This window comes from Coregonus lavaretus (assembly GCF_964263955.1).
Source record: "Coregonus lavaretus genome assembly, chromosome: 24".
Classification (NCBI taxonomy): domain Eukaryota; kingdom Metazoa; phylum Chordata; class Actinopteri; order Salmoniformes; family Salmonidae; genus Coregonus; species Coregonus lavaretus.
The window spans coordinates 18,286,868-18,312,895 of NC_140011.1; the positions used below are offsets into that span (position 1 = coordinate 18,286,868).

General features: G+C 46.5%; 1 pseudogene across 1 annotated transcript in view; it reads right to left on the reverse strand.

Annotated features, from left to right (window-relative positions):
* LOC311099423 (syntaxin-binding protein 1-like) overlaps nt 1-6,913 on the reverse strand; it is a 23,900-nt pseudogene extending 16,987 nt beyond the window's left edge. Inside the window, exon 1 of the transcript in view lies at nt 6,869-6,913. The product of the transcript in view is annotated as a syntaxin-binding protein 1-like (transcript). The remainder of the gene's footprint in view (nt 1-6,868) is intronic.
* Nucleotides 6,914-26,028: the final 19,115 nt, after the last annotated feature.

Genomic DNA, 26,028 nt, shown 5'->3' on the forward strand with positions numbered 1-26,028 from the left:
TACGGCTGCTCGGCCATGGAAACCCATTTCATGAAGCTCCCGACTAACAGTTCTTCTGCTGATATTACTTCCAGAGGCAGTTTGGAACTCGGTAGTGATTGTTGCAACCGAGGACAGACGATTTTTACGCACTACGCGCTTCAGCACTCGACGGTCCCGTTCTGTGAGCTTGTGTGGCCTACCATTTCGCGGCTGAGCCGTTGTTGCTCATAGACATTTCCACTTCATAATAACAGCACTTACAGTTGACCGGGGCAGCTCTAGCAGGGCAGAAATTTGACAAACTGACTTTTTGGAAAGGTGGCATCCTATGACGGTGCCACGTTGAAAGCCACTGAGCTCTTCAGTACGGGCCATTCTACTGCCAATGTTTGTCTATGTCCATGGCTGTGTGCTCGGTTTTATACACCTGTCAGCAATGGGTGTGGCTGAAATAGCCGAATCCACCAATACTTTTGGCCATGTAGTGTATCTTAGAATTTATATCCATCAACCAATGGCATTTCTTAAAATAGGTCAACTTGACCACCAGAGGGATATTTTAAACCTCAAAATTCAAGGTTTACTTTGGTTCCACTTAGTCTGTCACAAGTGTAGTGTGCCAAAACGGCATGATGACTAGGCTACTAGCTACTAACGTTATTATAAATTATAAATATTTGTGTGTAAATCAAATCCAATTTTATTGGTCACATGCACATGTTCAGCAGATGTTATTGCGGGTGTAATGAAAAGCTTGTGTTTCTAGCTGCAGTAATATCTAACAAGTAACATCTAACAATTTCACAACAATACTGTCACGCCCTGGCTCTGGGGACTCTTAAATGTTGAGCCAGGGTGTGGATTATCTATGTTTAGTTTTCTATGTTTTTGTTCTAGATCGTGTTGATCTATGTTGGCCAGGGTGGTTCCCAATCAGAGACAGCTGTAGCTCGTTGTCTCTGATTGGGGACCATACTTAGGCAGCCTGTTGGCACCAGTTAGTTGGTGGGATCTTGTTCCGTAAAGGTTTGTGTTGTGTAACCTCAGGACTTCACGTATCGTTTTGTTGTTTTGTTCGTGTGTTGTGTACGAAATAAAATGTACGCTTATCACGCTGCGCCTTGGTCCGTCTCTTCCTGTAACGATCGTGACAGAAGATCCCACCAAAAAAGGACCAAGCAGCGTGTCCAGGAACAGACAGCCTGGACTTGCGAGGAGATCCTGGACGGGAAGGGATCCTGGACTTGGGAAGAGATTCAGGCCGGAATGGATCGCCGTCCTTGGGAGGAGACTGTGGAGGCGCGCTACAGAGAGGAGCAGCGGCATCGCAGAGGGTACCGGCCGAGGAGGAAGCCCGAGAGACAGCCCCAAGAAAAAAATTTTGGGGGGCTAAAAGGGTGGTTGGCAGAGCCTAGAGTTAGAGCAGAGCCAACTCCCCGTACTCAGGCTAGGAAGCGTGAGACTGGGCAGGCTCCGTGTTATGCGGAGCCACGTACTGTGCCGCGAGTGTTCCGGCACAGTCCTGTACGTCCGGTGCTAGCACCACGCACGTGTCATGCTAAGATGGGCATGCAGCCAGGACGGGGTGTGCCGGCTCAACGCTCGTGGCCTCCAGTACGCCTCCTCGGTCCCGTATGTCCTGCGCCAGTGCCACGTGCTGTAGCGCCAGTACGAGTGCACAGCCCTGTACGTCCTGTGCTGATGCCTCACACATATTGTGTGGAAATAGGCATTCAGCCAGGACGGGTTGTGTCAGCTCTCCGCTCCAGACCTCCAGTCCGCCTCCACAGTCCGGCCCGGCCCGTTCCGGCTCCCCGCACCAAGCCAGTGGTGCGTGTTCCCAGTCCAGCCCGGCCTGTTCCTTCTCCCCGCACCAAGCCAGTGGTGTGTGTTCCCAGTCCAGCCCGGCCTGTTCCTGCTCCCCGCACCAAGGCAGTGGTGCGTGTTCCCAGTCCAGCCTGGCCTGTTCCTGTCCCTCGCACCAAGCCAGTGGTGCGCGTCGCCAGCCCGGTCCGGCCTGTTTCTGTCCCTCGCACCAAGCCAGTGGTGCACGTCGCCAGCCCGGTCCGGCCTGTTCCTGTCCCTCGCACCAAGCAAGTGGTGCGCGTCGCCAGCCCGGTCCGGCCTGTTCCTGTCCCTCGCACCAAGCCAGTGGTGCGCGTCGCCAGCCCGGTCTGTTCCTGTCCCTCGCAACAAGCCAGTGGTGCGCGTCGCCAGCCCGGTCCGGCCTGTTCCTGTCCCTCGCACCAAGCCAGTGGTGCGCGTCGCCAGCCCGGTCCGGCCTGTTCCTGCTCCCCGCACCAAGCCAGTGGTGCGCGTCGCCAGCCCGGTCCGGCCTGTTCCTGCTCCCCGCACCAAGCCAGTGGTGCGCGTCGCCAGCCCGGTCCGGCCTGTTCCTGCTCCCCGCACCAAGCCAGTGGTGCGCGTCGCCAGCCCGGTCCGGCCTGTTCCTGCCCCTCGCACCAAGCCAGTGGTGCACGTCGCCAGCCCGGTCCGGCCCGTTCCTGCTCCCCGCACCAAGCCAGTGGTGCGCGTCGTCAGCCCGGTCCGGCCCGTTCCTGCTCCCCGCGCCAAGCCAGTGGTGCGTGTGTCCAGTCCGGCACGGCCCGTGCCTGTTCCACCGGTGCCTGGTCCAGCACCGGTCATCTGCTCCACTCCGGAGTCAGAGCAATCCGCTCCACCGGGGTCCGGTCCAACTCCAGTAAGCGGATCCACTCCGGAGCCAGAGCAATCCGCTCCACCGGTGTCCAGTCCAGCTCCGGCCAGCGGCTCCAGTCCGGAGCCGGTAAGGTTTGGTCCACCGTCGTCGGGTCCAGCTCCAGTCAGCGGGACCAGACCAGGGGCGCAACGGGGAGGTGGAGAAAGGGTGGTGGTCACGCCCGGAGCCGGATCCGCCTCCGAGGCGGAATGCCCACCCGGCCCCTACCCTCTTGTGTTTGTGTGGCGCGGTCGCAGTCCGCGCCTTTGGGGGGGGGCGGTACTGTCACGCCCTGGCTCTGGGGACTCTTAAATGTTGAGCCAGGGTGTGGATTTTCTATGTTTAGTTTTCTATGTTTTTGTTCTAGATCGTGTTGATCTATGTTGGCCAGGGTGGTTCCCAATCAGAGACAGCTGTAGCTCATTGTCTATGATTGGGGACCATACTTAGGCAGCCTGTTGGCACCAGTTAGTTGGTGGGATCTTGTTCCGTAAAGGTTTGTGTTGTGTAACCTCAGGACTTCACGTATCGTTTTGTTGTTTTGTTCGTGTGTTGTGTACGAAATAAAATGTACGCTTATCACGCTGCGCCTTGGTCCGTCTCTTCCTGTAACGATCGTGACAAATACACACAATACTCACAAATCTAAAGTAAAGGAATGGAATTAAGAATATATAAATATTTGGACGAGCAATGTCAGAGCGGCATAGACTAAGATACAGTAGAATAGTATAGAATACAGTATATACAGTTGAGATGAGTAATGCAAAATATGTAAACATTATTAAAGTGACTAGTGTTCCATTATTAAAGCGGCCAGTGATTTCAAGTCTATGTATACAGGGCAGCAGCCTCTAAGGTGCTAGTGATGTCTCTGACGTCTATGTTAATGTTTTTAAATGTATGTCAATTGTAAAATATTTTTGTCTGTAATGTCTGTTTTGTTATGTGTCAGACCCCAGGAAGACTAGCTGTCGCCATTGGCGTCGGCTAATGGGGATCCTAGTAATAATTTTAAAACGTTAGACAAAATTCAAAAGGCACATTTTCGCATATATGACAAAATCCCAAGTTTTTGCTGATCTGTTTCACACACATCCATGTGCTTTTACGGGAAAAAGACAAAGGAGGTCTATACATAATTGAAGTTTATTGTACATAAGTCGAAGAGCCTTATGGTCTTGTCAAATAGCTGTCAATACCCCTACTACCATTGCTGCCAGGTGGTGTATACCACTATGGCGGTTGACTGTGAATGTTCGGGGTACAGTAACACTGGGTTGGAGATCCCTTCGCATCAAGCTATTTTATTAAGGAAAAAACTGTTCACTCCTGGTCCTCTATGCTGAATTTAAATAATGCATACGTAAGTGGAGGATTATAATAATGCATATAAAATGTTATATATGTGAGTGTAGCCTAAATAAAAAATTAAGTGGTGTTTTTGGTCTAACAGTAACGTTATACTATTACACTATGCTATTATATTCGGTATGTTAAGCCTATGTAGAATACTAATGAATCATTAAAATATCTTGTGAGACATTGATTCAGCTTTGATCGAAACTTTATTAAACGAGCACCATTCTGAAAAGTGGCGGAGCATCGCTCTGGTGCGCTCCGGCAGCACTACACTACCCCTATGTAGCAGTAGTGTGTCGGTCTGCAAAAGGGACTCCAAGATGCTCCTCATTAAATATATGTATACTGTTTCAAGAAGCTAGGCATATGTTGCATGTCACTACTTCATAGGTGAGGCATTTTAATGTTTTTTTATTATACTTTTTTTATCAAAATATGTTTTTTGGGCAGAAATGCCATCTGGAACATGTGAACTTTCATGTGCGTTAATAACAAACTTGTATGCCATCTGTAAATACAAATAAAATGGTTAAATTACGAGCCTAGTTTGTTTAGCCACGGTAAAATACAGGAACCTTCCCGCTAGCCATGATTGGCTGAGATAATGGATGGGCTGGACATGCCGAGAGATGAGTTCAGACTTGTTCTGCCATGCTTCTGTTTATAACATGAGCTGCTCAGTATGTGTGGATAATCCTTTCTACCACAGCTTTTTTTGAAAGATGTCATGAAGAACTGAAAAAGTGTTGCATTGCTGCCCTGAACTTAATAGCGCTATTGAAAAAGGTCAGTGGGAAAAAGTTGTGATGGACTACTTTCTGGAGGATGATCGTGCCATGCTGACTCTCTCTGACTCTGAAAATGAATCAGACGATGAGGAAATCCCTGATTTAGGTCAAAACATTTTAATTGAACCAGACATTGTAGAGTCTTCCCTCATCACTGTCCTCAGAAGAAACGGCGATCAACAGTGTTGTTGTCGCGGAAGAAGTTGACCGAGTTTTGAAATCAGTGGAATGCCCAGTGGAAGCAGAGAGATGATTCCTAAATGCGGAGAGGCTATACACAGGAGGCTGTTGTATAAAACACCTGTCTCCAGATTACATCTTCAAACTAAGGGCAACCATGGCATCCATAACAGAGTGAGAAGCGTTCATCCATGTTTACGGTTAATTGTCTAGCTACATTTTCAGATATTATACATTTCAAATTTTGTCAGAACGTCATTTTCATTGCAAGTTAAAGCATACTGTTAGCTAGCTAGCTAGCTAACGTTAGCTGGCTGGCTCGCTAGCTAACGTTATGTAAATGATCTGTGTAGTAATATTGTTAGTATCTCAGAAAGCCATTTGCATTGCTAGTTATAGCCTAATGTTAGCTAGCTAGCTAACATTGAACCTAGTTGGTTTGCTTTAGCTACCTGCAGATTCATGCATGGCGCATGCATGGTATTATGGTTCATTGGATTATGGTTCATTGTTTAGCTACATGTCTAAACAAAAGACTCCATTATGCAAGTAACCATTTCACTGTACCATTTACACCTCCTGTATCCTGTGTATGTGACAAATAAACGTATAGTATGTGTTTACCAGAGACGGTAATGTGAAGAACAACATGACCTGCACCAAAGTCAGATTAGGATATAGCCCAATGACTAGATCAAGTGTATTTTTCCTACTACTGTTTGCTACTACTTTCACCACTTTTAGTCTTGAAATCTTTGGTTGTTTACTACACTGCCACATTCACTCTGTTTAGCACATGGCCTCACATGTGAATCCTTAAAGAGATGGGTGGGGCTAAGGCTTAAGAGGGTTTAGACAAAGAAGAGGTGTACCAAAACATTCACGGGCCATTTTCTCAAAAGTGGGGTTACAAGTTTATCAACTTCAAAGCAGAATTACTTTCCCATTGATCCTCAATGCTACATAGGACCGAATCCAGGTGATGGGTCACATATTTGTAATCTTGCTGCACATCCCTTCGCAACACAGTATCACAATAAATGTAATTCTACATTTCAAAGGAAAAAACGATATCTCACCTGGGATTTGAAGTTGCCGCAAACTGTGAAAATTACCAGGAGCCAGGCTTGCTACACTGTGAGCTATTCATGCTGTTTTTATGTCTGTTAAGGACACTTCCATGACAGTGTTCAATAATGTCCAACTACGTCAACAGTTGTAATTGGCTGATGCAGAATTTGTCCAGCTGGTCTTGTTAGCATAGCTCTGAGTGTGCCAGGTTATCTGATGGAAAAAACTAACATAGCGTTCTATCACGTGCAACTACATTGACAATTTTAATTGTCTGATGTGGATTTGGAGATGGAGAAAAAGTTTAACTTTAAACTTTTTATAATGTTCTCAAGTATGGACCCGTAGGTTTTACTTTGAACAATAAAGAAGGATTTTTATCAACTTCCACTCTCCTCGAAGAGTTGCTGAATTTCCTCTTCACTCTCACAGGTGAGGTGAAATCATACAATGTATCGTCTTTGCTCGTGATGTGTGTTGCTCAAATAACGATACAATGTAACAGCCGGACGGCACAAATATAATTTAGCCATTCAATGTTTTATCTGGGAGAATATTTTTCTATGTGCCTGGTGATACCAAATAAAAACTGGTCACAATTAGACCAAAGGGTCCATGTTCCACTGACCAATTTCACTTTTATCTGTCAACTGTGTGAATTAACTCTGTCAAGTGTTTTCTGTGAACAAATGCTGAAAAATACCAATTAACAGAATAAAAAAAAGGAAAACAAGGTTAAACTGCAGTATAACAAAGACAAATACTAATACTGAAATGGGCCTCTCACCTTCCATTCTCCCTTCTTCTTCACCTTCTTGATGACATCATTCATAATCTCTGTGAAAGAGAAGAGCAGGTTAGAACATTCTTTACTTCACATGCTTCTTCACTATGTGCATCCTTCCAATTTCAGTTGATATGATTTTCTTTTAGTTATTTTCAATGCCAAAATGTAGATTTGAGCGTACATGTACAGGTTAATAATATACAGTCATTTTCTCTGGTTTGATTCATTGACAAGAAGCAGACTGATTCCATATAGTAATGAGTGACAGTAGAGCACAGGACACAAATGAGCACTCTCTCACACTCATCATCACGCCTCTGGGAACAAGGCTGAAGAAGAGCTATTCCTCTATGGAGGATCCACACAAGTATGCCCACGCACACAAACACACACCTTTCCCTGCAACAACTTCATAACAACTAACACAGCCCTGCAGCCCTGTTTTCTCTTGAACACCAACCCTGTCAAGAGTTTACCAGCATCCTACCGTGCCAAACCCACCTAAGTTAGGCTGTGTGCCCAGAGAGCCCCACGCTCACAAACACACACACACACACACACACACACACACACACACACACACACACACACACACACACACACACACACACACACACACACACACACACACACACACACAACACATGACGAGTGAAGAGAATGTCAATAGGGCCAGGTGGATAGTACATCCCTGTAGTGAGCATCACTTCCAGATCAACCATAGAGCACACTGACACTAAAATATGCTTCTATGGGACATCATTGCTCTGCTCTTGACAGCCTGTCTCATAGCTGTCATGTATAATTGCTGTTGTGCTGAATATGTGATTCTAGTCCATTGGAAGGATTCATTTTCATCAAAGCAAAGTCATCCAACCCCTCTTAGTACATTTAGTATTTAGTATTTTATTAGGATCCCCATTAGCTGTTGCCAAGGTAGCAGCTACTCTGCCTGGGGTCCAAACAGAGATAAAACCTTATATCATACAAAACATTGTGCCTTATACAACTTTACATTGCTCCATTATTACATTACAATATTACAATACTACATTACATTACTAATAATAGCGTGTGTGTGTCTCTTCACAGTCCGCGTTGTGCTGTGATGTGTTGTTTTATCTGTTCTTTAAATCAGATTTTACTGCTAGCTTGAGTTGCTTGATGTGGAAGAGAGTTCCATGTAGTCATGGCTCTATTTAGTCTTGTGTGTTTCCTAACCTCTGTTCTGCATGTCTTGTGGGGTATGTATGAGTGTATGAGGTGTGTGTTAACCGATTGAACAGACAGTTCAGTACTTCTAACACGTCAATACCTCTCACAAAGACCAGTAGTGATGCAGTCAATATTTCCTCTACTTTCAACCAAGAGAGATTGATATGCATGTTGTTGAAATAAGCCCTCCATGTACATTTAAGGGCCAGTCGTGCTGCTCTGTTCTGGGGCAACTGTAATTTGTCTATGTCCATCTTTGCAGCACTTGACCATAGAACTGGGCAGTAGTCCAGGTATGATAAAACTGGGGCCTGTAGGACTTGTTTGGTCGATTGCGATGTCAAGAAAGCAGAGCAGCGCTTTATCACGGACAGACCTCTCCCCATTTTAGCAACTATTGAATCATTATGTTTTGACCATATCAGCTTGCAATCCAGGGTTACACCAAGCAGTTTAGTCTCCTCAACTTGCTCAATCGCCACATTAACATCAGCATTCTGCCAAGGGTTCAGTTCTATATTAAGTGAATGGTTTATGTGTGCATGTGTGTGTGTGTGTGTGTGTGTGTGTGTGTGTGTGTGTGTGTGTGTGTGTGTGTGTGTGTGTGTGTGTGTGTGTGTGTGTGTGTGTTGTGTATATCTACCCATGCATGCATTGCCAGCCGTTATAAAATACTCACGTCATTGCAAGGAGAGAGCATATGGCTCATACTGAGGATATAAGCTCTTTTCATGTGTCTGTAACTCTGGGTATCCGTCTGTTCTACTAGGTCCATACATATAGGTACATACACTTAGGTTGGAGTCATTAAAACTCGTTTTTCAACCACTCCACAAATGTATTGTTAACAAACTATAGTTTTGGCAAGTCGGTTAGGACATCTACTTTGTGCATGACACAAGTAATTTGTCCAACAATTGTTTACAGACAGATTATTTCACATAGAATTCACTGTATCACTATTCCAGTGGGTCAGAAGTTTACATACACTAAGTTGACTGTGCCTTTAAACAGCTTGAAAAATTCCAGAAAATGATGTCATGGCTTTAGAAGCTTCTGATAGGCTAATTGACATCATTTGAGTCATTTGGAGGTGTACCTGTGGATGTATTTCAAGGCCTACCTTCAAACTCAGTGCCTCTTTGCTTGACATCATGGGAAAATCAAAAGAAATCAGCCAAGACATCAGAAATGTTTTGTAGACCTCCACAAATCTGGTTCATCCTTGGGACCAATTTCCAAACGCCTGAAGGTACCACGTTCATCTGTACAAACAATAGTACGCAAGTATAAACACCATGGGACCACGCAGCCGTCTTACCGCTCAGGAAGGAGACGCGTTCTGTCTCCTAGAGATGAACATACTTTGGTGCGAAAAGTGCAAATAAATCCCAGAACAACAGCAAAGGACCTTGTGAAGATGCTGGAGGAAACAGGTACAAAAGTATCTATCCACAGTAAAACGAGTCCTATATCGACATAACCTGAAAGGCCGCTCAGCAAGGAAGAAGCCACTGCTCCAAAACCGCCATAAAAAAGCCAGACTACGGTTTGCAACTGCACATGGGGACAAAGATCGTACCTTTTGGAGAAATGTCCTCTGGTCTGATGAAACAAAAATAGAACTGTTTGGCCATAATGACCATCGTTATGTTTGGAGGAAAATGGGGGTGGCTTGCAAGACGAAGAACACCATCCCAACCGTGAAGCACGGGGGGGCAGCATCATGCTGTGGGGGTGCTTTGCTGCAGGAGGAACTGGTGCACTTCACAATATAGATGGCATCATGAGGAAGGAGAATTATGTGGATATATTGAAGCAACATCTCAAGACATCAGTCAGGAAGTTAAAGCTTGGTCACAAATGGGTCTTCCAAATGGACAATGACCCCAAGCATACTTCCAAAGTTGTGGCAAAATGGCTTAAGGACAACACAGTCAAGGTATTGGAGTGGCCATCACAAAGCACTGACCTTAATCCTATAGAAAATGTGTGGGCAGAACTGAAAAAGCGTGTGCGAGCAAGGAGGCCTACAAACCTGACTCCGTTACACCAGCTCTGTCAGGAGGAATGGGCCAAAATTCACCCAATTTATTGTGGGAAGCCTGTGGAAGGCTACCCGAAATGTTTGACCCAAGTTAAACAATTTAAAGGCAATGCTACCAAATACCAATTGGGTGTATGTAAACTTCTGACCCACTGGGAATGTGATTAAAGAAATAAAAGCTGAAATAAATCATTGTCTCTACTATTATTCTGACATTTCACTTTCTTAAAATAAAGTGGTGATCCTAACTGACCTAAGACAGTGAATATTTACTAGGATTAAATGTTAGGAATTGTGAAAAACTGAGTTTAAATGTATTTGGCTAAGGTGTAAGTAAACTTCCGACTTCAACTGTATTTCAAGGACAGCTTTTTTCCATCTTCGTAACATTGCAAAAATCAGAAAAGTTTTGTCCAAAAATGATGCAGAAAAGCGAATCCATGCTTTTGTCACTTCTAGATTAGACTACTACAATGCTCTACTCTCGGCTACCCAGATAAAGCACTAAATAAAACTTCAGTTAGTGCTAAACACGGCTGCTAGAATCTTGACTAGAACCAAAAAATCTGATCATATTACCCCAGTGCTAGCCTCTGGCTTCCTGTTAAGGCTAGGGCTGATTTCAAGGTTTTACTGCTAACCTACAAAGCATTACATGGGCTTGCTCATACCTATCTCTCCGATTTGGTCCTGCCGTGCATACCTACACGTACGCTACGGTCACAAGATGCAGGCCTCCTTATTGTCCCTAGAATTTCTAAGCAAACAGCTGGAGGCAGGGCTTTCTCCTATAGAGCTCAATTTTTATGGAATGGTCTGCCTATCCATGTGAGAGACGCAGACTCGGTCTCGACCTTCAAGTCTTTACTGAAGAAAGGCACTGGAGCGACAAACCGCCCTTGCTGTCTCTGCCTGGCCGGTTCCCGTCTCTCCATTGAGATTCTCTGCCTCTGACCCTATTACGGGGGCTGAGTCACTGGCTTACTGGTGCTTTCCATGCCGTCCCTAGGAGGGGTGCGTCACTTGAGTGGGTTGAGTCACTGACGTGATCTTCCTGTCTGGTTTGTCACCCCCTCGGGCTCGTGCAGTGGAGGAGAACTTTGTGGGCTATACTCAGCCTTGTCTCAGGGTAGTAGGTTGGTGGTCTGTTAATATCCCTCTGATGGTGTGGGGGCTGTGCTTTGGGAAAGTGGGTGGGGTTATATCCTGCCTGGTTGGCCCTGTCCGGGGGTATCGTTGGACGGGGCCACAGTGTCTCCCGACCCCCCCTATCAGCCTCCAGTATCTATGCAGCAATAGTCTATGTGCCGGGGGGCTAGGGTCAGGCTGTTATAGCTGGTGTTATTCTCCTGTCTTATCCGGTGTCCTGTGTGAATTTAAGTATGGTCCCTCTAATTCTCTCTCTCCCCCTCTCTCCCTCCCCTCCCGGAGGACCTGAGCCCTAGGACCATGCCTCAGGACTACCTGGCCTGATGACTCCTTGCTGTCCCCAGTCCACCTGGTCGTGCTGCTGCTCCAGTTTCAACTCTTCTGCCTGCGGCTATGGAACCCTAACCTGTTCACCGGACATACTACCCTGTCCCAGACCTGCTGTTTTCACTTCTCTCTCTCTACCGCACCTGCTATTTCAACCTCTAAATGCCCGGCTATGAAAAGCCAAGTGACATTTACTCCTGATGTACTGACCTGTTGCAACCTCTACAACCACTGTGATTATTATTTGACCCTGCTGGTCATCTATAAACGTTTGAACATCTTGGAGAAAAATCAGGCCTTAATGGCCATGTACTGTTATAATCTCCACCCGGCACAGCCAGAAGGGGACTTGCCACCCCTCAGAGCCTGGTTCCTCTCTAGGTTTCTTCCTAGGTTTCTGCCTTTCTAGGGAGTTTTTCCTAGCCACCGTGCTTCTACATCTGCATTGCTTGCTGTTTGGGGTTTTAGGCTGGGTTTCTGTATAGCATTTTGTGACGTCTGCTGATGTAAAAAGGGCTTTATAAATACATTTGATTGATTGATTGATATTATCCAATATGCAGAGAAGACAAATTCTTGCCAGATGCAATTGATTCTCTGAATGAAACAACAACAAATCAATTATTTTTGGTTGACTGCCATTGGCTCCAGTTCTCCTCTGCTGCAGTACGAATGGACTAATCCCATTGGTCGTCTGTGGATCAGGCCAAGGCAGGCAGCCATGTTTGTGTAGCGGTGCCATTACTAGCCCGATCGCTGTTGTTACCCATCTGGTTGCACTATTGGGATAAATCCATTTAGGATTACTCTCTTTAATGTTTTGCAGTATCACCATATAAAACGGTATTAAACCGCTAAACCCTTTGGAGCAGTAGATGGATTATCACAGATTAAACAGGATGTGTGTGTGAATGGGCTGTGTGGAGACAACAAAGTGGATTTGTTGGGTAAATGCTGCCAATAGTAATTTGTGTAGACAACATTCACTTGATGATTAAATTACAAAATGACATTAGTTTTCTTACCCTGTAAGCAGTCTATGTACAAGGTCATTTAGGTGAACTATTCCTTTAAGCACAGACCACTCAAAGCCAGGGGATTAGGTCTGTACATAAAAGCAGCACTCTAAAGGTAGATGCACTGAAGTGATCATGATGTAGATGATCTGAGTAAGAGGATACTTATCTGACCTCCGTAGGGAAAGAGGACAATCTTGGAATAGACATGCTAATTTAGTTGCAGTCTTTGTGGGGAATAGCGGCGAGTGAATCCAGAGTGAATCCCTGATTCACCTCGTCTATTTCCAGCTATTTCTTGGCTATGCCACAGGAAACCATGTCAGCACACAGGATGCCGTTCTGGGATTGTTCTGGCTCTTCCCTGACCCCACTGTGTGGCATAACAATACAGTCCCCTAGCAGGCAGTCTGAGAGGAGGGAAGGGACCTTAAAGTAACTGTCCAGTGTTTCCAGATTTCTATGAAATATGACGTATAGTATAATTGATTACAATATGAGGGAAATTGTTTTCTTTCCAAAATGTTTTAATTAAGTATGTGTCACGGTATACTTGTGGATGTGGTGGTGAAGTCAGGCGCAGTACACAGCGGATAAGTCAAAACGACTTTACTAAGACTCAATGACAAAATACAAAATAAATGGCCTCGAACACACAGGAGGCGAAAGCCTACGCGCAACGCGTAAATATCACTAATGCACAACATATACCGAATAAAGACAAACGACAGGCGGACATCTTTTAATGAGTACTTAGCAACAACAATAACAAAACAACAAAACGATACGTGAAGTCCTAAGGTTAACAAAACACAAACCTCTCCGGAACAAGATCCCACAAATGACAAGTGCAAAACAGGCTGCCTAAGTATGGTTCCCAATCAGAGACAACAAGCCACAGCTGCCTCTGATTGGGAACCACCCCCGCCAACATAGAAACACATGAACTAGAACATGAACATAGAACACTAAACATAGAAACTAACACCCTGGCTCAACATATAAGAGTCCCCAGAGCCAGGGCGTGACAGTACCCCCCCCCAAAGGCGCGGACTGCGACCGCGCCAACTAAATCCAACAGGGGAGGAGCCGGGTGGGCATTCCGCCTCGGAGGCGGATCCGGCTCCGGGCGTGACCACCACTCTCTAGCTACCCCCCCGTAGCGCCCCTGGTGTGGTCCCGCTGGCTGGAGCTGGACTGGACATCGGTGGAGCGGATTGCTTAGGCTCCGGTGTGGAGCAGCTGACCGGTACCTGACCCGGCACCGGTGGAACAGGCACGGGCTGTGCCGGACTGACGACGCGCACCACTGGCTTGGTGCAGGGAGCAGGAACCGGCCGAACCGGGCTGGCGACGCGCACCACTGGCTTGGTGCGGGGAGCAGGGACGGGCTGGACCGGGCTGACGACGCGCACCACTGGCTTGGTGCGGGGAGCAGGAACAGGCCGGGCCGGGCTGGCGACGCGCACCACTGGCTTGGTGCGGGGAGCAAGAACAGGCCGGGCCGGGCTGGCGACGCGCACCACAGGCTTGGTGCGAGGGGCAGGAACAGGCCGGGCCGGGCTGGCGACGCGCACCACAGGCTTGGTGCGAGGGGCAGGAACAGGCCAGGCCGGGCTGGCGACGCACACCACTGGCTTGGTGCGAGGGGCAGGAACAGGCCGGGCCGGGCAGGCGACGCGCACCACAGGCTTGGTGCGAGGGGCAGGAACAGGCCGGGCCGGGCAGGCGACACACACCACTTGCTTGGTGCGAGGAGGGGGACTGGGTTTCCTCATAAACCTCCGCTCCCTCTGCTGCCTAACCAGTTCCTCTCGCCGTGCCTCTACACTCTCCTTCTCCCTTATCGCCTCCAGTAGTTCCTCCCTCTGACCAACTAACTCCTGCTCCCTCATGACCAATAGCCCCCGTAACCTGGTGGCCTCCTCTCCTATTCTGCAGATTCGCCCTGTAGCTGCCTCCTGCTGCCCCGTCGTCCAAGCCGTGTGCCCCCCCCCAAAAATGTTTATTGGGGTTGCCTCTTGCGTGTCTGACGTCGGCACGGTTGGCGCCGCTTCTCCTCTCTATGGCGCGCCTCCACAGTCTCCTCCCACGGACGGCGATCCATTCCGGCCTGGATTTCCTCCCAAGTCCAGGATCCCTTCCCGTCCAGGATCTCCTCCCAAGTCCAGGCTGTCTGCTTCTGGACACGCTGCTTGGTCCTGTTATGGTGGGATCTTCTGTCACGGTATACTTGTGGATGTGGTGGTGAAGTCAGGCGCAGGACACAGCGGATAAGTCAAAACGACTTTACTAAGACTCAATGACAAAATACAAAATAAATGGCCTCGAACACACAGGAGGCGAAAGCCTACCCGCAACGCGTAAAGATCACTAATGCACAACATATACCGAATAAAGACAAACGACAGGCGGACATCTTTTAATGAGTACTTAGCAACAACAATAACAAAACAACAAAACGATACGTGAAGTCCTAAGGTTAACACAAACCTCTCCGGAACAAGATCCCACAAATGACAAGTGCAAAACAGGCTGCCTAAGTATGGTTCCCAATCAGAGACAACAAGCCACAGCTGCCTCTGATTGGGAACCACCCCGGCCAACATAGAAACACATGAACTAGAACATGAACATAGAACACTAAACATAGAAACTAACACCCTGGCTCAACATATAAGAGTCCCCAGAGCCAGGGCGTGACAGTATGATAAAAACAGGTTTTCTGTGTTGGAATGGTGTGGGCGTACCCCAACAACAGAATGGTGTGGGCGTATACCAGTCATTAAAAATATTCACGCGAGTAAACCGCTGCTTGGCCGGCTCATCCTACTAATTTTTTAAACGGTCGGTTTGAGATACAAGTTTGAGTTGGGGTTTTTGAAGTGTTTTTCCTCCAATTTAAGCTTTGGCCACAAATACTAATGTAGGATGAGTCAACAACATTATTTGGGTATGACGTATGAGTTAACAGAATATTAACTTTTAAAAGTGAGATTTTCACTGGACAGTTACTTTACTTTAACAATCAAAGTGGCGCAGCTGTGTTAACCAGCAGAGTAGAGAAGCTAACAGCCTCACACAGTCACAGACAGGAGTCTCCGCCAGATAGGCCCAGTAAGAGTATGAGGGCGCCGACAGACATGGTAGCTCTGCTTCTAGCTCCTAAGCAGGGACTCCAGATAATCACGGGTTACAGAGGGAAAATCAGCCACGTCGCGGACACCGACGTCTTGCTCCCGGACAAGATAAACACCTTCTTCGCCCGCTTTGAGGATAACACAGTGCCACCGACGCGGCCCGCTCCCAAGGACTGTGGGCTCTCGTTCTCCGTGGCCGACGTGAGTAAGATATTTAAGTGTGTTAACCCTCGCAAGGCTGCCGGCCCAGACTGCAACCCTAGCCGTGTCCACAGAGCATGCGCTGACCAGCCGGCTGGAGTGTTTACGGACATACAGTACATTCGGAAAGTATTCAGACCCTTTGACTTTTTCCACATTTTGTTATGTTACAGCCCTATTCTAAAATTTATGAAATTATTTTTTTTCCTCATCAATCTACACACAATACCCATAATGACTTAGCAAAAACAGGTTTTTAGAAATGTTTGCAAATGTATAAAAACTAGAAAACAGAAATACCTTATTTACATAAGTACTCAGACCCTTTGCTATGAGACTCGAAATTGAGCTCAGGTGCATCCTGTTTCCATTGATCATTATGAAATGTTTTTACAACTTGATTGAGTCCACCTGTGGTAAATTCAATTGATTGGACATGATTAGTTGCGCCGTCGCAACCTTCACTCTCTTCCATCCTATCATCTCTTCCCTCTGCTAAATCCTTCTCCCTCCGATCTTCTGATTCTGCCTCCTCAACCCTCCTTTCCTCCCTTTCTGCATCTTTTGACTCTCTATGTCCCCTATCCTCCCGGCCGGCTTGGTCCTCCCCTCCTGCTCCGTGGCTTGACGACTCATTGCGAGGTCACAGAAGAGGGCTCCGGGCAGCTGAGCGGAAATGGAGGAAAACTAGACTCCCTCCTCTCTACATTCTCTTCCTCTGTTTCCGCTGCTAAAGCCACTTTCTACCACTCTAAATGTCAAGACTCTGCCTCTAATCCTAGGAAGCTCTTTGCCACCTTCTCCTCCCTGCTGAATCCTCCTCCTCCCCTCCCTCCTCCCTCTCTGTGGATGACTTCGTCAACCATTTTGAAAAGAAGGTTGATGACATCCGATCCTCATTTATTAAGTCAAATGACACCGCTGGTCCTGCTCACACTGCCCTACCCTATGCTTTGAATTCTTTCTCCCCTCTCTCTCCAGATGAAATCTTACGACTCTTGACGGCCGGCCGCCCAACAACCTGCCCGCTTGACCCTATCCCCTCCTCTCTTCTCCAGACCATTTCCGGAGACCTTCTCCCTTACCTCACCTCGCTCATCAACTCATCCTTGACCACTGGCCATGTCCCTTCCGTCTTCAAGAGAGCGAGAGTTGCACCCCTCCTCAAAAAACCTACACTCGATCCCTCCGATGTCAACAACTACAGACCAGTATCCCTTCTTTCTTTTCTCTCCAAAACTCTTGAGCGTGCCGTCTCTAGCCAACTCTCCTGCTATCTCTCTCAGAATGACCCAAACCAGTCAGGTTTCAAGACTGGTCATTCAACTGAGACTGCTCTTCTCTGTGTCACGGAGGCTCTCCGCACTGCTCAAGCTAACTCTCTCTCCTCTGCTCTTATCCTTCTAGACCTATCCGCTGCCTTTGATACTGTGATCCATCAGATCCTCCTCTCCACCCTCTCCGAGTTGGGCATCTCCGGCGCTGCTCACTCTTGGATTGCGTCCTACCTGACAGGTCGCTCCTACCAGGTGGCGTGGCGAGAATCTGTCTCCGCACCACGTGCTCTCACCACTGGTGTCCCCCAGGGCTCAGTTCTAGGCCCTCTCCTATTCTCTCTATACACCAAGTCACTTGGCTCTGTCATATCCTCACATGGTCTCTCCTATCATTGCTACGCAGATGACACACAATTAATTTTCTCCTTTCCTCCTTCTGATAACCAGGTGGCGAATCGCATCTCTGCATGTCTGGCAGACATATCAGTGTGGATGTTGGATCACCACCTCAAGCTGAACCTCGGCAAGATGGAGCTGCTCTTCCTCCCGGGGAAGGACTGCCCGCTCCATGATCTAGCCATCACGGTTAACAACTCCATTGTGTCCTCCTCCCAGAGTGCAAAGAACCTTGGCGTGACCCTGGACAACACCCTGTCGTTCTCCGCTAACATCAAAGCGGTGACCCGATCCTGCAACATTCGCAGAGTACGACCCTACCTTACACAGAAAGCGGCACAGGTCCTAATCCAGGCACTTGTCATCTCCCGTCTGGATTACTGCAACTCGCTGTTGGCTGGGCTCCCTGCCTGTGCCATTAAACCCCTACAACTTATTCAGAATGCTGCAGCCCGTCTGGTGTTCAACCTTCCCAAGTTCTCTCATGTCACCCCGCTCCTCCGCACACTCCACTAGCTTCCAGTTGAGGCTGGCATCTACTACAAGACCATGGTGCTTGCCTACGGAGCTGTGAGGGGAACGGCACCTCCTTACCTTCAGGCTCTGATCAGACCCTACACCCAAACGAGGGCACTACGTTCATCCACCTCTGGCCTGCTAGCCCCCCTACCTCTACGGAAGCACAGTTCCTGCTCATCCAAGTCAAAGCTATTCGCTGCTCTGGCACGCCAATGGTGGAACAAGCTCCCCCACGATGCCAGGACAGCAGAGTCACTGACCACCTTCCGGAGACACTTGAAACCCTACCTCTTTAAGGAATAACTGGAATAGTATAAAAGTAATCCTTCTCCCCCCCGCCACAAAAAATAAAATAAAAAAAATAATAAAAAAAGTGGTTGTCCCACTGGCTATCATAAGTTGAATGCACCAATTTGTAAGTCGCTCTGGATAAGAGCGTCTGCTAAATGATGTAAATGTAAATGCAAGGCTGCCGGCCCAGACTGCATCCCTAGCCGTGTCCACAGAGCATGCGCCGACCAGCCTGCTGGAGTGTTTACGGACATACAGTGCATTCGGAAAGTATTCAGACCCTTTGACTTTTTCCACATTTTGTTATGTTACAGCCCTATTCTAAAATTGATTACATTATTTTTCCTCATCAATCTACACACAATACCCCATAATGACTAAGCGAAAACAGGTTTTTAGAAATGTTTGCAAATGTATAAAAACTAGAAAACAGAAATTCCTTATTTACATAAGTATTCATAAGTATTACCTGTGGTAAATTCAATTGATTGGACATGATTTGGAAAGGTACACACCTGTCTATATAAGGTCCCACAGTTGACAGTGCATGTCAGAGCAAAAACCAAGCCATGAGGTCGAAGGAATTGTCCGTAGAGCTCCAAGACAGGATTGTGTCGAAGCACAGATCTGGGGAAAGGTACCAAAAAAGTTCTGCAGCATTGAAGATCACCAAGAACACAGTGGCCTTCATCGTTCTTAAATCGAAGAAGTTTGGAACCACCAAGACTCTACCTAGAGCTAGCCGCCCAGCCAAACTGAACAATAGGGGGAGAAGGTCAGGGAGGTGACCCAGAACCGGATGGTCACTCTGACAGAGCTCCAGAGTTCCTCTGTGGAGATGGGAGAAACTTCCAGAAGGACAACCATCTCTGCAGCACTCTACCAACCAGGCCTTTATGGTTGAGTGGCCAGACAGAAGCCACTCCTCAGTAAAAGGCACCTGACAGCCCGCTTGGAGTTTGCCAAAAGGCACCTAAAGGACTCTCAGACCATGAGAAACAAGATTCTCTGGTCTAATGAAACCAAGTTTGAACTCTTTGGCCTGAATGCCAAGCATCACATCTGGAAGAAACCTGGCACCATCCCTATGGTGAAGCATGGTGTTGGCAGCATCATGTTGTGGGGATGTTTTTCAGCGGCAGGGACTGGGACACTAGTCAGGATCGAAGGAAAGATGAACAAAGCAAAGTACAGAGAGATCCTTGATGAAAACCTGCTCCAGAGCGCTCAGGACCTCAGACTGGGGCGAAGGTTCACCTTTCAACAGGACAATGACCCTAAATATCACATCTCATATGTTCAAATTAAGGGGACACATCACCTTCACCTGATACTGACTTTTGTCTTCCAGAGTACAGCAGAAAGAATTGGAACGGGTTAGACATATGCAGATGTTTTCCAACCATTCACCTCACAGGGAGGCAGTGGTCTGCTGATATGTCTAGGCTAGCATTAGCATCAACCCATACCACAATGCTAGGCTCCAACAGGAGTCACTCAACACACTCTTCACACAGATAGCCAACATAACGTAACAAACCCAACAGGATATCAGAGACCACTATCCTTTCCACTTCAATATGCTTTGGTATCAAACATTATCCTCCATCAAAATACAAAGAAATGTGGTAAAACATACTATGCTATTGCTTATATCGAAGCAGTATAATATTTCATAGACAGACCTGAGGCATGTTTTTTCTCATAAGTGTGCTTAGCACAGGGTTTGTAAGCCTTTTATCCACATAGGAACAATTAGTCTCACTGAGAGGCTGGCTGGCTGTTTCTTGTGTCATTGATGTGTATTGGTTATGTAATGGTTGTGTATTATGTCTTCCACTCCTGAAGAATCCTCAACCTTGACCCCAACAAGCACTGCCTAGCCCTAGCTGCTCAATACTGTGAATTTAACCCTTTGCCTTCCTGTTCTGCCTTGGGGATCGGCGACTACGATTACATGAGCCATTTTCTCTGGATCTCAGCATCAGTCCCCAGGGAATGAAACACCCCTGCTCTTAAAGAGACAGGTGGCCATTTCAGCAGGACACAGCCCCTCCCATCTTATCTCCCCTCTCATCTTCTGGACCATGGAGTATCTATACTCCTGGTCCTGGAGGACAAACAGCAGGAGCTACATTCACTCTTCATTATCTCAGTTAAAAACGATTAGCAGCTTGACTGGTGTGGTCCTGGCTGACATTTTGGATGGCTCTTGAAAAGACAACAAGAGAATAGACACATTTGGTAAAATAGTCATATTTGGTTACATTTTGCCCTGGTCATATTTCATAGAACATACTAAACAAAGTTATAACATGTATGTATACAAAACAAATATAAAAAACCGGAGGAAAATCTATTAGAGATGTAATTATTGACTACTGCTCTCCCTGGCGTGATCCTCAGTAACAGAAGAAGTAGAGTGTCTTAGAGTGCCCTTCCACAGACGTAGCCATTTACAGAGTCAGTAAGCTCTGTGAGCCCAGTCTGCCGCTACGCAAACTCTCACAATGCCTTGCCCTTTTCCCACTGGTCGTGGCTACAGCAAAGGGTCACACTCACATCCATCAATTTCCTGCTCTGAGCGAGTGGGCATGACCTGCAGCCAGACTCTGACAACACAAACAGATCCCAGATCAGCTAAGATACATCTCAGGAGAACTGAACAGAAATAACAAGCAAGCAGCAACAACTCCCGTCCCCATCTCAGCTGGGGTCAAAGGTTGTGTTGTCAGAGTCTGGCATTAGGTCATGCCCACTCACTCAGAGCAGGAAATGGATGGATGTGAGTGTGACCCTTTGCTGTAGCCACGACCAGCGGGAAAGGGGCAAGGCACTGTGAGAGGAAAAATAATATAAGGAGAGGTCTAATTCTAACAAGCGCAGACAAGATGAAGACCCTGAACAATCCCTCACAAAAGCATCTTATTCTTAGTATGTTGAGGTAAATTGAGAATTATTTTTCTGCCACAATTTCTTGGTGTGTCTGGGTGTTATAGTCCATCTATTTTCAATATTCCTACAACACAGTGTTATGTAATGATAGCTGGTGTACTGTATTATGCAATTGGCATGAAAAATATATAAATGTTGGCATTAAACATTTATTTTAAAGGCATGCAACTAGGGCTGACACAATAACCGTATAACCAATAGTTATGGATGAAGAGTCTCATGAAATTAAAATAATCGTCATAACCGTTATTATTATTTTTTACGAATAGCTGACAGCCAGGCATTCGTGCAGTTGAGTTCGTTTCTGTGGAACATGGACTCTATCAACGTAATTCAACTTTGTTGCTCCTTGCTGAAACAAGAAACTAGCAAATGAGTCTTCGGTTGCCTAGGCAATGCCACCCACAATGCAGCAGCATCACACATCAAAATAGAGTGAATAGACAGGGCTTGGAACCTCTAACGCTGGCTGGTAAACTCATGGGGATACTCACAATGGCTGTCTGGTATTGTGATCAAATAATGTCCATTGTAATGTAGAATGTTCATTCAAATTATGTTAACTGATGTGGCTCATGTAATACTCAGAGTCAATATTCACATATTAATAAGGAATTCACCTCGACCACGCCCACAAATTGGGGAAAACATTATTTCCCATTGACCCCCAGTGTAAAAGAAGCAACTTCGTCATCACTTTTTTGTTATACAGAAATAACAAAACGTGCCGAAAAGCTGCTGTGTTGTTCAATGTACATGTAACCAGGTCAAAAATCCCGACCTATGGTTTTCAATGCTCTCACGTAGGGAAATAGAGCCTGTGAGAAGAGTCCTGTGGCTTCAGGCTATTCAGCATGGGAAATATGGGGACCTGGTGTCCAAGTAGGCTACACGTAGCTATGTGTGTGGAAAACTTTTAATCACAGGTAAGACATTTACTTGTTTAGTATAGTCCGTTTGTAACTCCACTCACTACTTGTGAGAGTGTGATTTGAAGGAGTCAGGTGCAGGAGGGTAAATCACTGAATACAGAGTTTATTCAGTAGGACACAGTTACGCTGGATAGCGTCAACAAAATACAGGCACATGGGGAACAATATACCCCGGAAATACAAGGTACAGGTAGCTCAACCGAGCTACACTCAACTCACATAAAACAATCACCCACAAGGACAAGGGGGGCAGAGGGAACACTTATACATGTACTAATGAGGGGCTATGAACCAGGTGTGTGTACTGACAAGACAAAACAAATGGAATGATGAGATGAGGAGCGGCATTGGCTAGAAGGCCGGTGACGACGAACGCTGAAGCCTGCCCGAACAATGAGGGGAGGCAGCTTCGGAGGAAGTCGTGACACTACTTGTAGCTGTATAGTCCGGTTGATTGTGTTGTTGTCTTGGCTAGCTTAATGTTCTGGTCGGTAGCTAGGTAGCACTCACTCAAGTGGCTGCTAGCACCGTCATGAAAAGGGGCATGAGGGAAGCCCTACAATATTATGTTTTTCTAAGTAGTGAGAACGCTCGGGAGCAGGCAATGTTGAAAAGTAATTTTTAGACATGTTGTACTTTCTTAAATGTCGTTTTGTAATTTACTAAAACAAGCAGACAAAAATAAAATTGCATTTGAAAAAGGTGAAGTTTTTGCTGTGAGACAATGGGGTAACCTAGGGAGCCACAGGTTGTTTTCCACACAAGTTCTATCTAATACCGACTGGGACTATGGAATATATTTTTTGTTATGTCAGTTGAGTTGAATCAACAAATCACAGCACATATTGATGGGTAGGTAGGCCTAATCTTCCTACTTTTGCTTCCTGCTTTTACTTCCTGCTTTGCTCCTAGATCAAAAATATACTGTAATTGTCATCTTCAACCTATCTTTGCTTCTATGTGTACACTTGCAATGGCTGCCAGCCCACCCATTATGCCATCATTGACTTGAATGGGGACGGCCGTTCATGCAGTCAGGAGCAAAGGAGAGGAGAAAATGTGTGTAAAAAAACATACATATACCGTGCATTCGGAAAGTATTCAGAGACCTTGACTTTTTCCACATTTTGTTACGTTACAGCCTTGTTCTAAAATTGATTAAATACATTTTTTTCATTTATATTCAGACCCTTTGCTATGAGACTCGAAATTGAGCTCAGGTGCATCCTGTTTCCATTGATCATCCTTGAGATGTTTCTACAACTTGATTGGAGTCCACCTGTGGTATATTCAATTGATTGGACATGATTTGGAAAGGCAAACACCTGTCTATATAAGGTCCCACAGTTGACAGTGCATGTCAGAGCAAAAACCAAGCCATGAGGTCAAAGGAATTGTCCGTAGAGCTCCAAGACAGGATTGTGTCGAGGCACAGATCTGGGGAAGGGTACCAAAAAATGTCTGCAGCATTGAAGGTCCCCAAGAACACAGTGGCCTCCATCATTCTTAAATGGAAGAAGTTTGGAACCACTAAGACTCTTCCTAGAGCTGGCCACCCGGTCAAACTGAGCAGTCGGGGGAGAAGGGCCTTGGTCAGGGAGGTGACCAAAAACCAGATGGTCACTCTGACAGAGCTCCAGAGTTCCTCTGTGGAGATGGGAGAACCTTCCAGAAGGACAACCATCTCTGCAGCACTCCACCAATCAGGCCTTTATGGTAGGGTGGCCAGACGGAAGCCTCTCCTCAGTAAAAGGCACATGACAGCCCGCTTGGAGTTTGCTAAAAGGCACCTAAAGGACTCTCAGACCATGAGAAACAAGATTCTCTGGTCTGATGAAACCAAGATTGAACTCTTTGGCCTGAATACCAAGCGTCACGTCTGGAGGAAACCTGGCACCATCCCTACGGTGAAGCATGGGGGTGGCAGCATCATGCTGTGGGGATGTTTTTCAGCAGCAGGGACTGGGAGACTAGTCAGGATCGAGGGAAAGATGAACGGAGCAAAGTAAACAGAGATCCTTGATGAAAACCTGCTCCAGAGTGCTCAGGACCTCAGACTGTAGAGAAGGTTCACCTTCCAACAGGATATCAACCCTAAGCACACAGCCAAGACAACGCAGGAGTGGCTTCGGGACAAGTCTCTGAATGTCCTTGAGCGGCCCAGCCAGAGCCCGGACTTTAACCCGATCGAACATCTCTGGAGAGACCAGAAAATAGCTGTGTAGTGACACTCCCCCTCCAACCGGACATAGCTTGAGAGGACCTGCAGAGAAGAATGGGAGAAACTCCCCAAATACACGTGTGCCAAGCTTGTAGCGTGATACCCAAGAGGATGCTTCAACAAAGTACTGAGTAAAGAGTACTTATGTAAATGTTATATTTTAGTTGTTTTTTATATACAGTGGGGGAAAAAAGTATTTAGTCAGCCACCAATTGTGCAAGTTCTCCCACTTAAAAAGATGAGAGAGGCCTGTAATTTTCATCATAGGTACACGTCAACTATGACAGACAAAATGAGAAAAAGAAATCCAGAAAATCACATTGTAGGATTTTTAATGAATTTATTTGCAAATTATGGTGGAAAATAAGTATTTGGTCAATAACAAAAGTTTCTCAATACTTTGTTATATACCCTTTGTTGGCAATGACACAGGTCAAACGTTTTCTGTAAGTCTTCACAAGGTTTTCACACACTGTTGCTGGTATTTTGGCCCATTCCTCCATGCAGATCTCCTCTAGAGCAATGATGTTTTGGGGCTGTCGCTGGGCAACACGGACTTTCAACTCTCTCCAAAGATGTTCTATGGGGTTGAGATCTGGAGACTGGCTAGGCCACTCCAGGACCTTGAAATGCTTCTTACGAAGCCACTCCTTCATTGCCCGGGCGGTGTGTTTGGGATCATTGTCATGCTGAAAGACCCAGCCACGTTTCATCTTCAATGCCCTTGCTGATGGAAGGAGGTTTTCACTCAGAATCTCACGATACATGGCCCCATTCATTCTTTCCTTTACACGGATCAGTCGTCCTGGTCCCTTTGCAGAAAAACAGCCCCAAAGCATGATGTTTCCACCCCCATGTTTCACAGTAGGTATGGTGTTCTTTGGATGCAACTCAGCATTCTTTGTCCTCCAAACACGACGAGTTGAGTTTTGACCAAAAAGTTCTATTTTGGTTTCATCTGACCATATGACATTCTCCCAATCCTCTTCTGGATCATCCAAATGCACTCTAGCAAACTTCAGACGGGCCTGGACATGTACTGGCTTAAGCAGGGGGACACGTCTGGCACTGCAGGATTTGAGTCCCTGGCAGCGTAGTGTGTTACTGATGGTAGGCTTTGTTACTTTGGTCCCAGCTCTCTGCAGGTTATTCACTAGGTCCCCCCGTGTAGTTCTGGGATTTTTGCTCACCGTTCTTGTGATAATTTTGACCCCACGGGGTGAGATCTTGCGTGGAGCCCCAGATCGAGGGAGATTATCAGTGGTCTTGTATGTCTTCCATTTCCTAATAATTGCTCCCACAGTTGATTTCTTCAAACCAAGCTGCTTACCTATTGCAGATTCAGTCTTCCCAGCCTGGTGCAGGTCTACAATTTTGTTTCTGGTGTCCTTTGACAGCTCTTTGGTCTTGGCCATAGTGGAGTTTGGAGTGTGACTGTTTGAGGTTGTGGACAGTTGTCTTTTATACTGATAAC